The sequence below is a fragment of the Mauremys reevesii genome, linkage group 7 (genome assembly GCF_016161935.1).
Source record: "Mauremys reevesii isolate NIE-2019 linkage group 7, ASM1616193v1, whole genome shotgun sequence".
Lineage (NCBI taxonomy): Eukaryota > Metazoa > Chordata > Testudines > Geoemydidae > Mauremys > Mauremys reevesii.
Genome location: NC_052629.1, coordinates 67612873 through 67628475, shown reverse-complemented (window position 1 = coordinate 67628475; position 15603 = coordinate 67612873). Strand labels below are relative to the sequence as shown.

General features: G+C 49.4%; 1 protein-coding gene across 1 annotated transcript in view; it reads left to right on the top strand.

Annotated features, from left to right (window-relative positions):
• The first annotated feature begins 8771 nt into the window (after positions 1–8771).
• ZNF488 (zinc finger protein 488) overlaps positions 8772–15603 on the top strand; it is a 38464-nt gene continuing 31632 nt past the window's right edge. Inside the window, exon 1 of the mRNA XM_039481651.1 lies at positions 8772–9025. The gene's annotated coding sequence lies outside the window, so the exon portion shown is untranslated. The remainder of the gene's footprint in view (positions 9026–15603) is intronic.

The following is a 15603-nucleotide window of genomic DNA, read 5'->3' as shown; positions in this document are numbered from 1 at the left end:
ACGCCCACATCTTGAACACTGTATGTAGATCTGGTCACCCCATCTCAAAAAATCATATTGGAATTGGGAAAAATATAGAAAAAGCTAACAAAAATAATTAGGGGTATGGAACAGCTTCCATATGATGAGAGATTTAAAAGACTGGGACTTTTCAACTTTGAAAAGAGAGGACTAAGGGGGGATATGATAGAGGTCTATAAAATCATGACTGGTGTGGAGAAAGTAAATAAGGAAGTGTTATTTACTCTGTCTCAAAACACAAGAACTAGGGGTCACCAAATGAAATTAATAGGCAGCAGGTTTAAAACAAACAAAAGGAAGTATTGCTCCATGCAATACACAGTCAGCCTGCGGAACTCCTTGCTAGAGGAGGTAGTGAAGGCCAAGACTATAACAGGGTTCAAAAAAGAGCTAGATAATTCATGGAGGATAGGTCCATCAATGGCTATTAGCAAGGATTGGGAGAGATGGTGTCCCTAGCCTCTGTTTGCCAGAAGCTGGGAATGGGCAATAGGAAATGGATAATTTGATGATTACATGTTCTGTTCATTCCCTCTGGGGTACTTGGCATTGACCAGTGTCAAAAGACAGGATACTGGGCTAGATGGACCATTGGTCTGATCCAGTATGGCCGTTCTTAAAGTCCAAAGCAACCCTTTCACAGTGTCACATTAGCATCTCCTGTCCTGTCCTGGCACAACAGATAGCGCCAGAGGCAAAGTTTTGAGCTGAAGTGTGCATTGGGGTGGGAATTAAATCCTCTCACTGTTCTAAGCTGATCCCTTGATACTTGCTTCTTTAGTACTGAAACTATCAGAAGGTCAGTTTGGTCCTCCCACCTCCAGTCCTGTGGGATCCAAGCTAAAGATTCCTCTGATCTAGTGGGTTTTCAAACTTTTTTCATTTGCAGGCCCCTAAACGTTTTCAAATGGAGGTGTTGACCCCTTTGGAAATCTTAGACATAGTCTGTGGAACCCCTGGGGTCCACGCGGACCTCAGGTCAAAAACCACTGCTATAGGGAAGCTGCAGGGCGGGCAGATTTGCCAGTGACTATATGATCCTGGTGTATATCTATGGTGTATGAATGTGTATGGATGTGTTGTGTTTCTTTGTGTACCTATGAGTGCCGCCTCTACGCACCAAGGTGTGTATTTCTGTGTGAGGTGCATGGGTGCGAGAGAGTGTGCATGTTTGCAGCCGACTTTGCCTATGGATAGGAAGCAGAAGGTGTTTGGTGTGACCATGTGGGAGCATGCACGGGTGTATTGAGTGTATATATTTGGTGTGTATGTATAGGGGTGTGTGCTCTGTGTGAGGAGTGTGTGTTGTGTGCGTATGTGGGGTGTGCATGCAGGACTGTTGTGTATGGTGTGTGTAGGAGTGTGTGTTGTGTCTGTCTGTAGTTGGGACTCAGAGGGTGTGTAGATGTGGTGTAGGAGTGGGCATTGTGTGTGTATGTGGGGTGTGTGCAGGAGTGTGTTGTGTATACGAGATGTGTATGTGCAGGAGGGTGTGTTGTGTGTGTACAGGGCTCTCTCTGTGTTGTTGTGTACCTGTGCTGTGTGACTGTGTCTGCATGTGGGGCGTGTTATGCGCAGGAGGGTGTGTTGTATGAGTGCAGGACTCTGTGCATATCTTGTGGTACATATGTTGTGCGTGTTGTGTGTCTGTATGTGGGGTGTAGCAGTGTGTGTTCACACAGTAGCGGCGGCGCCACCCTCCCCTGCAGCCGGGTCCCGGGGCTCGGCAGCACAGCACTAGTTCTGTGCCGGGACCGGGGACCGCGACGGGGCGGGGCGGGGCGGGGCGGGGCTGGCAGCCCACATCCTCCCCCCCGCTTCCCGGCGGGCTGGCACGGGCCGGGCCGGGCCGGCAGAGGGGGAGGGGGAGCGAGCTAAGACGGCGGGCGCCGGGCCCCTTCGCCAGCAGCTGCAGCCGGGCCAGGCTGGGAGACCCGGCCAGCGAGTCTCTGCACCGCGCAGATACAGGCGGGGCTCGGAAACGTACCGCCCCCGGCTCTGTTACAGCCCCTCCCCCCTACACACACACACAACTGTACCTACACAACCCCCTCACAGCCCTCTCCATATACACACAGCCTTCTCACACACACAGCCCTCCCACCAACACACACAACAATACACACACAGCCCTCTCACCTACACCCATCCACCTACACACACAGCCCTCCCACCGACACACACAACAATACACACATAGCCCTTCCACCTACACACAAACACTGACGGTCCTCACACCCACACAGACTTTCTACCTACACACACAAATACACACACAGCCCTCCCACACACGCACACGACTCGCAGCCCTCCCCATATACACATACACACACACACACAGCCCTCACATACACACAGCCTTTCCGCCTACACACTCACAGCCCTTTCACACATGCAGCCCTCCCGCGCCTACACACACACACACAGCTCTCATACTCATAGGCTTAGCTCTCCCACACACAAATATACACACACAGCTCTCCCACCTACACTTGCACACACAGCCCTCCCACGTGACCTACATACACAAATGCACTCACCGCTCACTCAAACACACTAATCACACACTCACACAGCCCCTCACAACAGCACATACAAATACACACACACCTGTAACAATCACACTCACATATGGGCGCAGACACACACACACACCCCTCTGCTGTGTAAGTTACTGCTAGAAAATCTTGAGCCAACGCTAAAGCTGCAAGCAAACCGGCTCTGATTTCGTTTTACGTTTCCTCGCTGGACCCAGTTCAGAAAATCAGACCGCCCTGGCTGTAGGCGGGTCAGCAAGAAAGAGTCTCAAATGGTTTTAGCAGACAATTTGCCCCCTATAAACCATGCCCGTCTGAAGTTGAATGCACTGCTTGTGTTAACCACTTTTTCTGCCCCGGCCATTTCAGCCCCAATGGTTAACTTAGATCACGGAGATGGAAATAAAAACAACCCACATCCTATATGTTGACACACACAAAAAATGAACCAGTGACTTCAGGGCAGTGAAAATCCCCTCCCCTAGGCTGAGAGCTCCGTGCTGCCCACTAGGCGTCCTTTTCCGGGGAAATGTCTCTTTCCCGGGCTGCTGCAGACGTGTCCGAGGCGCAAATGTGCCAAGCGCAGATCAGAAACAGATTTCCACCCCTCTACATGCATTGAAATCAATCCAGTAAATTGCCTTTTAAAATAAAAGCCAAATGCTCATCGCTTCGGATCCCTTTGGTGCTCGACAAAGATCTGGTTCCTGTCAATGTTGCAGGTATAATTACCCCACACGTGCTTTTCAACCTGAAATAAACTATAGTACGCATCGCGTATCTTTTGACATTTAAGTGGCTCGTGCACATTCACCATTTTTCTTACCCGTTCTGCAGCGTATCACTTTTTCATTCCGGATCCCTCATAAACAATCGATTGCATTGCTCCTTTATATGCACGGGGTACACGTGCAGACAATAAACAGATCACCCCAGTGTCTAGCTATTAATGCCCATTGGGACCTGTAGCACATCAGTGGGGCAAACTTGAAGGCTTGTATAAAATTGGGAATAGTATAATAATCACGCAAGTATAATTATTGAACTGAGAATCAAGAAAATTCTGAATTAGAAGTCTGTTATCCCCCCGCCCCAACACACACACACCCCTTTGCTGTGTCCAGATATTACAGAACTACTCGGTAATGATTTCTTCAGACTTTAAATACCAACGTGTGCTAGGGCACAGCACAGTGCTTAGAGGAGATTTTGACTTAATTCTTAATTTCTTGCTCCACTCCAGCTCTGAAGAGCTATATCTTTGTTTCACATTTTGATATTTCCAGGGTTCAAGTTCTCAGGGTATAAAATCAGCATAAAGAGATGCCAAGTTAATTGCTTCATGCCCCGTGCAAACTTGACAACTCCTGTTACTGGTGGGTAGGTGAGATGGCGTCTAACCCCTTTGTCTAATCAAAGGGGGAGGGCGTAGCGGGGGCGGAAGGGGACAGGGAGTGGGGTGGGGAGCTGCACGATTGAAAATGACAAGAACGCCCATGTTCATTTGCTCATGCGTTGCTCAAAATAAAAACCAAACTAACTGCATCCAGTCCCATCAGCTGATCTGGCACTAACCACTAGATCCTGTTTCCATTAGGGAATCGATACAAATAATCGTAGCACATTTTCTTGTAATGGTTCACGCGCCCTAATGCAAAGGGTGGGGTTTTTTCAAAAATCCGTTCCCTGTATATTATTAACCTATTTGCATGTAAATTGCGAAATATAAACAAACAGCTCCGGCAATGGGAATTTGCTGATCTCATTTATCTGCCACCTACATCCAATTTCAGAAAATGTATCCAAAGAGATATTAAAAGGCCCCAGCATCAGATAAACCCCTCCTTTGATTGGTGATTAGCCGCTGGAATAATAGCTGTATCCAATGCTTCGACCCGTTACCAGATTATCTATGTTCCTTTCTGCATGATTGGAATTTTTAAAGAAAGTTAAAATCCCTGCTCTAGCCTCTCTGTAATCCCTTCAATAGATTTCGCGTAGTGTAGGTTTCACTTCCTTTGTTGGTATAAGATCACTCTTGAATTGCAGCGAAAATCCCTCCTTTCAAAAGCATTACAAAGTTGACATTTCCTTTCTCAATACAAGCCAATATTTAGATTACATGGACGTTAATCAAATAACCCGGGTTATTTCATTTGTCAACATGTTCACAAGAATTTTCTACCAGGCGTTAAAGGCATTTATAGGGAACGACATCTTTCAAAAGCAATGTTGCTAGCCCAGATATAGGGAATATTTGATCATGACAAGACAGCTGATGGTTGTATTTTACATACCAGCTGTTTCAGAAATCGTTTGATACCCCAAATAGATCCATAATTTCTTTCCTGCGAGTGCCTCCTATGAGGCAAAGACTGTTTTACTGTAAAACATTTTTTAACATCAGACCTGAAGTGTCCACAGTCCCTAGAATAGCCCTGAATCCTGTCTCCAGCTCAGCCAGGACTTGCATCCGACCAAGTGGGAATTCACCCACAAAAGCTCATGCTGCAAAACGTCTGTTAGTCTATAAGGTGCCACAGGATTCTTTGCTGCTTTTACAGATCCAGACTAACACGGCTACCCCTCTGATACTAGAATAGCCCTGTAAATCAGAGCTTTCAGTCAGAGATTGCGGGTGACTGATTCACAGGAAATTTTTCAGAAACACCCAAATGAAACCAGTTTTCCAAGTCCCATCTGGAGGAACTGAGCAGGGTTTTTAGTATCTACTATCCCACCAAAGTTAACTATTTAATAAACTCCTGCTTTCTAACCCTCTTAATCTGCTGCAGACTGGAAGAGGTGTGTGCCTAGGACCCAGTCTAACCAGTGCAGGACTGGGAAAAGCAATGGTACCAGGGGAGATGTGACAGCACACACCAGAGCTGCTCTGAAAGGCTGGGTATGCTGGCATCCTGTAATATGCAAAGGCTACTCCTGAGGGCATTCTTTGCAAAACACCTAAAAATTCTTCACACAATATTTTGAAATTCTGCAAATTGTATTTGTCAAAAAATGTGGAGGCTCCAGCATGGCATTGGGGAGCACAGGGCACTGGCTGCACAGAGGTGGGAGATCACTGTGCAGCTCCCCCCGGGGACGCGGACTCAGCGGTGAGGCTGCACCCAACCCTGACACAGTGCAAGGACTGGGCCTGCCTCAGAAAGACCCCAAGGCCCTGACCCTCTGTACCAGGTGCACCAGGTGTGGGCAGGAAGGCTCAGCAAGGCAGGATCCAAGTGTAGGGGGATCCAGCTGTGGGCTGAGAGGGTTCTGTGTGGGGCAATCTCAGTGCAGGAGGCTCAGTGTGGGATCTGGGTGCAGGGAGGATCTGGATGCACAGAGGCTTGTTGGGGGGTTCTGGGTGCAACAGTAATGGGACTATGCAGGGGGGTCCGAGTGAATGTGGTTGGGGCTCAGCAGGGGGTCATCTGGGTGTGGGGGTGATAGAGCTCAGCAGGGGGTATGGGTGTGGGGGGGCTAAGTGGGGGGTCCAGATGCAGCTGGTTGGGGCTTGATGGGGTGGGAATCCAGGGGCAGGTGGCTCATCGGGGTGGTCCAGATGCAGGGGGCGGGTGGTGGTGGGGAAGTTTGCAGAGCTTCCTTCAGCTGAGGGAGAAATTTAGGGTGAGTCTGACCCGGCCCTGGATGCTGTGCAAGGGAAGAGGCTGTCCCATCCTCTCCAGCTCAGCCAGGACTAGCAGCTGAGCACAGCGCAGGATAGGAACCACCAGCTGGGTCTTCCCCAGTCCCGCCTCCTGCACCATAGTGATTTATCTCTTTGCCAGCTGCCCCGGGCCCCCAAAACATACTGCTGGGGAGGGTCGCATGATTGCTCTTGTGGTTTCCCTTTGGTTCGCCAATAGAAAGTCATTTTTCTGAGGGGAAGCAAAGAAATCAGTGAGGGACATAAATTCTGTGCATGTGCAGTGGTGCAGAATTCCCCCAGGAGTAAAAGGCTCTCGGGGAAGATTTTCCTTGGAGAAGGGGGGTGGGTAAGGGAGTCTAGTTCCTGGGGGGAGAGGTGGGTCTCCAGGGGGTGTCCCTTGGGAGAGGGAGGGGGGACCTGAGGGAAGGCATTTCTGGTGAGAAGGTGGCAGTGTTCCTGGGAAGGGGCATATGAGGGAGAAATCCCTAGCTCGTGGGAGTGTTTCTGGAGCAGGGATTCTCAGTGGGGCGATTCTTGGGATTCCAGGGGGATCAGGCCAGGAAGGAGCTCAGAGGACCTCCATGCTTATCAAACTCCTTGAGATGATGATAGTGCCAGGCTACCAGGTGGAAGCTGTTCTCTGCGACCAGGTCCGTGGCGGCCACCGAGGGGGCAGATCTCCTCGCGGAGCCCCTGCTACACAACCCCCAGCTCCGTGTGCAGGTGGTGGAGTCCCCCGCGGTGCGCCAGAGGTTGGTCCTGGCAGAAGCCACCAGGGTCGGAGACCTCCTGGACTACGACCGGGGAGACTGGCTGGATCCCCTGATGCTCGCTCGGCGTATGGGGCTCTCCAGACCTTGTACTCCCCGGCGCGTACTACAGGAGGTGAAGGCCGCTTTGCCGCCCGCTGCTCGGGCTTACCTCGACCGGGTCCTGCGTGAGGGCATGCCCCGCCCACCCCCCACCCTGAGCCCTCCGGACCTCTTCATCGGGCCCCTGCCCCGTGGACCCGACCGGCCTCCCCGCCCCTTCACCGCCAGCCGGCTGCACGATCTGCAGCCGGTCCGTTTCCAAACCGCGCCAAGGAAGCATCTCTACGCGCTCGTGCTCCACACCCTTCACTTCCTCACCCTCGTGTCCCGCCCCGACACCAAGTGGCGGGACCTCTTGCCACCTCTGGAGGGTGAGGAGCCCCGGAAGGCCAGCCTGTACTCCACCCTGGTTCTGAGGCCCGTCGGGGATATCAGTTGGCGGCTCCTCCCTGGGGCCGTGAGCACGGGCGTGTACTTGGCGCGGTTTACCCCTGTCCCAGACACCTGCCCCTTCTGCGGCGTGAGGGAGACCCTGGCGCACGTTTACTTAGAGTGCGCCAGGTTGCAGCCCCTATACCGGCTCCTCACCAATCTCCTGTTGCGTTTCTGGCTGCACTTTTCCCCTCACCTCCTTCTCCATGCACTCCCTATCCGTGGCCCCACAAAGTCGCGGGACCTCCTCCTCGCCCTGGCCAAACAGGCCATCTACGCGACCAGGGAGAGGCGGTTGGCCAATGGAGACTCCTGCGACTGTGGGGCTTGTTTCTGATCCTTAGTCTGTTCACATCTCTGAGCGGAGTTCCTCTGGGCGGCGTCCGCTGGCTCCCTTGATGCCTTCGAGGAGCAGTGGGCGCTGTCCGGGGTTCTCTGCTCGGTGTCCCCGTCAGGCTCCCTTCTTATGACCCTTTGACCGCACTCCTGTCCCTGTTCTTTTATTAGTTGTCCCCTGCAATTAGTGGGTTTCTGAGGCCCTGTGGAACCTCCCCTTAGGCTGGGGGGGGGGGATCCGTTAGCATGGGGCGGGCTTTGCCCGCCCCGTTTCCCAGAAACCCAATAGATACCAGGTGCAGCGATCATTCGTTGGGAAGCATCTGTCTGTCCCTGGTGGCCCTGTGTCTGTCCGGAGACTGTAGAGGGGACCTTGCCTCCCGCACAGACAATCAGAGAGGGCGGGGGGAATTGAGGCTGGGAGGGGCTGAGATGGGTGAGGGTGGATTCGGGGGGCGAGGGCGGGATGCAGTGGGAGTGGAGATGGGGCACAGGGGAGGAGCACAGGTGGTGATGGGGAGCACAGTGACTGGGTCATGGGGATGAGGGGGGCAACGCGGCAGGAGGATGCTGGGAGCACGGCAGAGCACAGGCAGTGGGGAAGATGGAAACCACAGATGGGGGTAGGAAGAGATTTAGGGAAGCAGGAGATGGCACCCGTGGCACGGGGGGCGAGATGGGAGGGGGCTGTGCCCTGGGAGTGGGGAGGTGGGGACCATGGGGGCGATGTGCTGGGAAGGCGGGTGGGAACAGGGGAAAGTGAGGTGTGTGCCTGGGGCGGGGCTGTGCTGTGTGTGTGCGGGGAGCGGAGCGCAGGGGGCGGATGCAGTGAAGGGATGGGGAGACGGGTTGTGCCGTAGGGGGGCGGGTGCAGGGGACTTGTGGGTGGAGCTGTGTGGTGGGGGGCGGGTCCCAGGAGGGAGGGGGAGCAGGTGATGTGCAGTAGGAGGGGCGGGTGCAGGGGAGAGGGGCGGGGAGGGCCGGTGCTGTCACGCCGCTGAATGCCGCCAGCCCGGCGCAGGGCTAGCGAGGGGCAGGCACCGCAGGCTGCAGCCGCCGCCCGGAGCGCACGGCGCTGGCTCTGGCCCCTCGCCCGGCAGCCCCGCTCCGCCCAGCTCCCCCAGGCGCGCTGAGCTCCCCGCTCCGGCCGGGACTGCAGCCGGGATGCGCTGCTGAGTGGCAGCCCTGCGAGGGCAGCGCCTGCCCGCTCCCCCTCGGAACGGCAGCGGCAGCCGGTAAGCGAGCGGCCGGAGGGGGCAGGTGGGCGGGCGGCGGCCCCCGGCCGGGCGCTGCGCTCCGGGCTCCCCGCGGGGCATGGCAGCGTGTGTCTGTGCCTGGCGGGGTCCGCGGGGGTCCGGGTCCCTTCCCGCGCCCCCCGGCTGGCCGTGCCACATGGGATCGGCGGGTGCAGGCGGGCACAGGGATCAGCCTCCGGAGCCTGCCCCGGGACACCTGGGGAAGTTATTCGCTCTGGCCGGCGGTGGTGTCACTCGCTGCCGGCGCTGGAGGGTGCAGCTGGCCGGGGCTCGCATGGCTGGAGGCAGCGGCCCGGCTGAGCAGCCAGAGCATCAGGGAATCTAGGGCGAACTCCCCCCGCACCTGGGACTGCGGGATCAGGAGGGGTTTGGTGCCCCTTCCTCGAGGGACTGACCCTGGTGTTCCAGGCGGGTTGGGAAGGGCTGTGGGCAGCGTGTGAACGAGCCCTGCCTCGCTGCACTAAGGAGGAGCAGGGAAGGAAAGGGCCAGAGGGCTGCTCTGCTGAAGCATTCCTGGACCCAGACTTTTCCCTTCGCTTGGCCTTTCCTTGGAATTGCCCGTTTAAGTCATCTAAGGAAAGGAGGGGGCGGGGGGGAACTCCCCGCATCTCAGATAAGATCTCAACAGGGGCCGACGTGTGTGACTTGTGGGGAGCAGGGGAAATGATCAGAGAAGGACGATCACCTTCGCTCACCTCCCTAACACTTGGGAGTGTTTTTTCAGAGCTTCGTGCTTCTTTTATAGCACATCTTTCTGTGCAAACAAGATCTCCGCTCGCAGGGCAGAAAGAAGGTACCTTGGGAAAGTTACCCACAAAGACAACCTATCTTAACTCCCTCCCCCCATGAATCTTTAGCCAACTCTCGTTCTCTCTCGCCCCCACTCCGCCGTAGGCTGACTGTTTTCTAGGCGAGCCCTTTAAGTAATCAGTTCCCCTTGTTTGTTCTTGCCACCCTTACAACCACAATAGCGCATCAAACACTTTCGGGAGACCTTCAGAACAAAAGGATCATGGTTTAGATACTTTTGTCTAGGGACTAATTGCCATTTAATATTGGTGAACTTTCTTTGGCATAGGTTTCAGAGTGGTAGCTGTGTTAGTCTGTATCAGCAAAAACAATAAGGAGTCCTTGTGGCACCTTATAGACTAACAAATGTATTTGGGCATAAGCTTTCCTGGGCTAGAACCCACTTCATTGGATGCATGCAGTGAAAAATACAGGAGCAGGTATAAATACATGAAAGGCTGGGGGTTGCTTTGCCAAGTGTGAGGTCAGTCTAACAAGATAAATCTCTTACCACTTCAAAAGTTATTTTCCCCCCCTTGGTATCCTGCTGTTAATTGATTTATCTCGTTAGACTGACCTCACACTTGGTAAAGCAACCCCCAGCCTTTCATGTATTTATACCTGCTCCTGTATTTTTCACTTCATGCATCCAATGAAGTGGGCTGTAGCCCACAAAAGCTTATGCCCAAATACATTTGTTAGTCTCTAAGGTGCCACAAGGACTCCTTGTCGTTTTCTTTGGCATAGGTCAAGTATACTTCCTATTGACATCTAAATCTGATTCAATCCATTTAGCAAAAATCTCTTGTCCAACTAAATAAGAATCTGTTTCCATTGTCAATTAAAAAAACAAACAAACATTAAATCTGCAAATCCTTCCATGGAAGAATTTACTTGGTAGAAAACAGTATGGTATGGGTGTTTGAAACATTTTAATAATGGCTTCTGTTATCAAACATGTACCACTTGAAACAGATGTCAATAGACATTTGATAGAGGGAATTTAAAGCTGATTCTTACTGTCTCAGTTGTCCCCCCAAAACAAACAATCAGTTACAATTGTAGTTAATGCAGTATTTGAACGTGAGCTATCACTCAGGAAATATCCCTTATGTTCAGTCTTTTTTCACAAAAAATCCTAAATATGGTGCTTGACAGCGTTTGTCACCATTTAATAAAGATAATTGGTACCAGAGAAGGCGAGAGTGGGAGAGAATTTTTTCTCTAGGCAATATGAAGACTGTAAGAATAATATTGAGATTTTTTTGGTCAGTCTTTTGTGTGTGCAACTAAATCAAATTTAAAAATTGGATCATTAAGAGAAAATAGATTGGATTTAAGTGACTTACAGTATTTCGAGGCAATTAATATATGTTGCAAAATGGAACCAAAATCCTATAGAAAAAGAGGATTGAGCATTATTGCTATTAGATAAATGCAAAGTCAAAATATACTCTATTCTGATAATTGAATGTAATATATTTTAAAAAGAGACTAGGAAAACATTAATTTTTAAAGAAAATGGCTAGCTAAAATCTTAGCATATTATATGTAGATGTTTTATGTTTGTAATTATACTTTTGTTAATACAAATACAATTATGTCCCCATGACACCGTGATACACTGCTTATTTTACAAGTTATTTAGAATATCATGAAGGAAAAAGCTAATGTTGTATCATGAGTTTTATTTTAAGTTATATTCATAGCTTCTTGCAAAGAAATCTTTCACAGGAAAATAAAAGTTGTGCATCATAGTAATTTAAACTCAGTATTTATCTTGTTCACCAAATCTTCACATTACATAGTAGTATTCACCTCAACCATCGCTTCAGTATTATACACCTGAAAGTGAGTGATGTTAGCTTTCAGATATCCCCTATCATAATCAGAAAACGAGAATACTTTATAATATTCAAAGTACATATGTATGCTAAGGATATAATACCTATGTATAGAACTTTAAAAAAGGAACAGATGCACAGCCAACCCAATATTAATCCTGGTATCTTTGGTAGCTCTTGGTTATTAAAAATATTGTTCAACACAAATGTGCCTTAAAAATCTTGTAAACCGATAGGATGAAATTCCTTTTCATGTAAAAAAAGATGATTATAAAGTGGATTATGATTGCACGAATAGTGAAAGGAAATGATTTGTGAACATTTTCACCAGTTACGAATTTTGGTTGACTCTAACCTTGTTAGCACTGGTTTTGTTCATTTTTTTTCTCTGAATATTCATGAAACTGATTTTTGTTTGTGTGGATGTTTGTGTGCATCTAGCTATTCATAGATTCCAAGGCTAGAAGGAACCATTGTGATTCTAGTCTGACATCCTGTATAAGGCAGGCCAGAGAAGATCTCCAAAATAATTCCTAGAACAGACTAGATCGTTTAGAAAAATGCCCAATCTTGATTTTAAAATTGTCAGCAATAATCCTCCACCACCCTTGGTAAATTGTTCCAATGGTTAATTACTCTCACTATTCAAAATGTACATCTTGGTTCCAGTCTCAGTTTGTCTAGTGAGTGAATGTACTTATCCGTGTGAGAGCAAGGATCTTGGTCCTGGAAGGAAGCGCTCACTTTGCCCGCCCAGTATGTACTGATTGCATTTGTTTGGGAGCAGGAGAATGAGAAAAATCAGTGATCTTTTTCATGCAAACAACTGAGCATTCCTTCAGCATGAGTAGCAAGGAGAGTGGGGAGGAGGGTGGGTGGTGGCAGGATGCACAAACAGCAGACAGGTCCTTTTCCTGCAGACGCTCTGTGCTTGTTCCTGGTACAACCCATATATATGGACCAGTTAGACAGAGGAGAGTCAATGTTTGAGGAAAACCACTGTGTGGAATCGTGCAGCTGGTCCTGGGACCATACAGTCATCTGCCTGATAGAACGCAAGCTACAAATAATGGTGGTGCATAGTAGTGAATTCACTCTGTGCAGCTGGCAAGTATACAAAGTGACTTGTGTTGCTGTATGTAGCTTTTCAAACCATGCTGGCCAGAGCCCTGCAACTCTCAATTAAGTGACTCAAGGAACTGTCTGTAACTTTCTCTCTCCTTCCCCCCCATCCCCTTTCTCTGCCTGGGAATAAATCAAGGCTATAGCTTTTTCTCTCCCTCAGCCAGAGAACTCTGTAATTTTAAAAGCTAAGGTCCATGTATTCAGCCAGGTATTTTTTTTTCAGCCAGGTTTTTTTTTTTTCATGTAAAAGGGGACAGAAAAGATTTAAAATGCTAACAGACAATTCCACTGCTCTACAGGCAAAATGCTTCTGAAATAAATGTAGTCCAACTTTACTAATTCTGGGTCACTGAGAACGAAAATGATGCTTAAAATTGTTGATTGGCTCTAGTTTTCAAGATATGCTATTGGGTCAGTATATACGACCCTTGACTTGGGAATAGCGGAGGACAAGTGAGTTTCAGGGCTTGGCTACACTTACAAATTTGCAGCGCTGCAGCAGGGTGTGAAAACACACCCTCTCCAGCGCTGCAAATTGCGGCGCTGCAAAGCGCCAGTGTGGTCAAAGCCCCAGCGCTGGGAGTGCGGCTCCCAGCGCTGTCCGTTATTCCCCACAGGGAGGTGGAGTACGGACAGCGCTGGGAGAGCTCTCTCCCAGCGCTGGCGCTTTGACTACACTTAGCGCTTCAAAGCGCTGCCGCGGCAGCGCTTTGAAGCGCTAAGTGTAGCCACAGCCATAAAGGGAAGGGATCTGAATTTAAACCAGAAATGACTAAAATGCATCTTTGACTGGATCTATGAATAAATCTATGACTGGGTTTGGACAGTACTTGCTTTTTAGGCAAAACAATGAATGATGCAATCTGAAGCTGGTATTGCGTCATACATGATATGAATTGCATCATGTTATTCCTAGAAGTCATGGATGATGCAATCATAACGAAGCTTACATCACTCTGCTGAACAAATTGCCCTATATCAGCTCTAGAAATCATACAGTGTTGTGCTCTCTTATTTGTCAGTGTTTGATTTTGCAAAGGGACACATTTCTGTTTAGCCAAAGTGAGCAGAGATGCCTCGTACTTGTGTGAACAGTGCAGATAACTTCTGCTATGTTTGTGGTGAAGTGACTTTTGCATCACAAAAGCGCAGTATAACCACTATGGTTAAGAAAGCCTATCACCTTTATTTTGGCTGCAAAATTGGAGATCAGGACAAGAGGTGGGCCTCACACATATGCTGCAACACTTGTGCAACAAATCTTCGCCAGTGGTTGAACAGGAAAAGGAAATCTATGCCTTTTGCAGTGCCAATGCTTTGGAGAGAGCCAACAGATCATACCAGCAATTGTTACTTCTGCATGGTGCCTCCAGTTGGGAAAGGTGTGTCAAAGAAGAAAAAGTGGACTGTGCATTATCCAAACATTCCATCAGCTACACGCCCAGTACCCCACGGAGAAGGACTGCCGGTTCCTGATGCACCAGAATCATTCTCACTTGAGTCAGATGAGGAAGAGGAAGAGGATGAAACTTCTGGTCCTGAACCATCAATGTCACAGGACCCACATTTTCTCTCATCCTCCTCCTCTGAACCACACCTCATAACACAAGGTGAACTGAATGACCTTGTCAGGGATTTGGAACTACCCAAGAGTAAGGCAGAGCTGTTGGGCTCCAGACTACAGCAGTGGAATCTCCTGGCAGGTGATGTTAGGGTTTTCATGTTCCGTGACCGTCAAAAGGATCTTGTCCCATTCTTCTTCATGGAAGGTGATCTTGTAGCCTGCAACAACATCGATGGTGTGATGGCAGCCCTCAACATCGTTCACGATCCAGATGAGTGGAGACTGATTCATCGAAGACGAGTCTTAAAGCTGTTTTACTGCATAATGGCAATGTTTTGCCATCAATTCCAGTTGGTCATGCAGTCCATATGAAGGAAACCTATGACAACATGAAACAATTTTTGAGGTGCATAAACTATGACCAACATCAGTGGCAGCTTTGTGGCGATTTGAAGGTTGTTGCTCTCTTGCTTGGTCTGCAGACTGGATACACAAAGTACTGCTGTTTTCTCTGCGAATGGGATAGTCGTGCAAGAGATTCCCACTACATCAAGAAAGATTGGCCACTCCGACAGTCATTGGAGCCTGGGAGGAAAAGTGTTCAGCATCCACCACTTGTTGAATCAAGGAAGATTTTGTTACCACCCTTACACATCAAGCTGGGTCTGATGAAGAACTTAGTCAAGGCCATTGACAAAACACAAGCAGCTTTCAAGTACCTCCGTGGAAAATTTCCAAGGTTAAGTGAAGCTAAGATAAAGGAAGGTGTCTTTGTTGGTCTTCAGATTAGTGAACTTCTTCGAGATTATGCATTTGACCAGGCACTGCGTGGCAAGGAAAGCCTTCCAGTTAGTGGCAATAAATTTTCTCGGAAACAACAAGGCAGACAACTACAGGTTGTTGGTGGAAAACCTCCTCAAGGCATACAAAAGCCTTGGTTGCAACATGTCACTAAAGATACATTTTTTGCACTCTCATCTAGATTTTTTTCCACCAAACTGCGGAGCAGTGAGCGACGAGCACGGCGAGCGATTTCACCAGGACATTGCAACAATGGAGAAATGCTATCAGGGCAAATGGAGCCCATCAATGCTTGCAGACTATTGCTGGACAGTGACAAGAGATGCTCCATTTAATGAATACAAGAGACAAGCCAAGAAGTGCCGAGTAGACACTGAATAGGACTAAACTATGCACATAATAGTTTTTTGCCTTTTGTTTCATAATAAATTTTA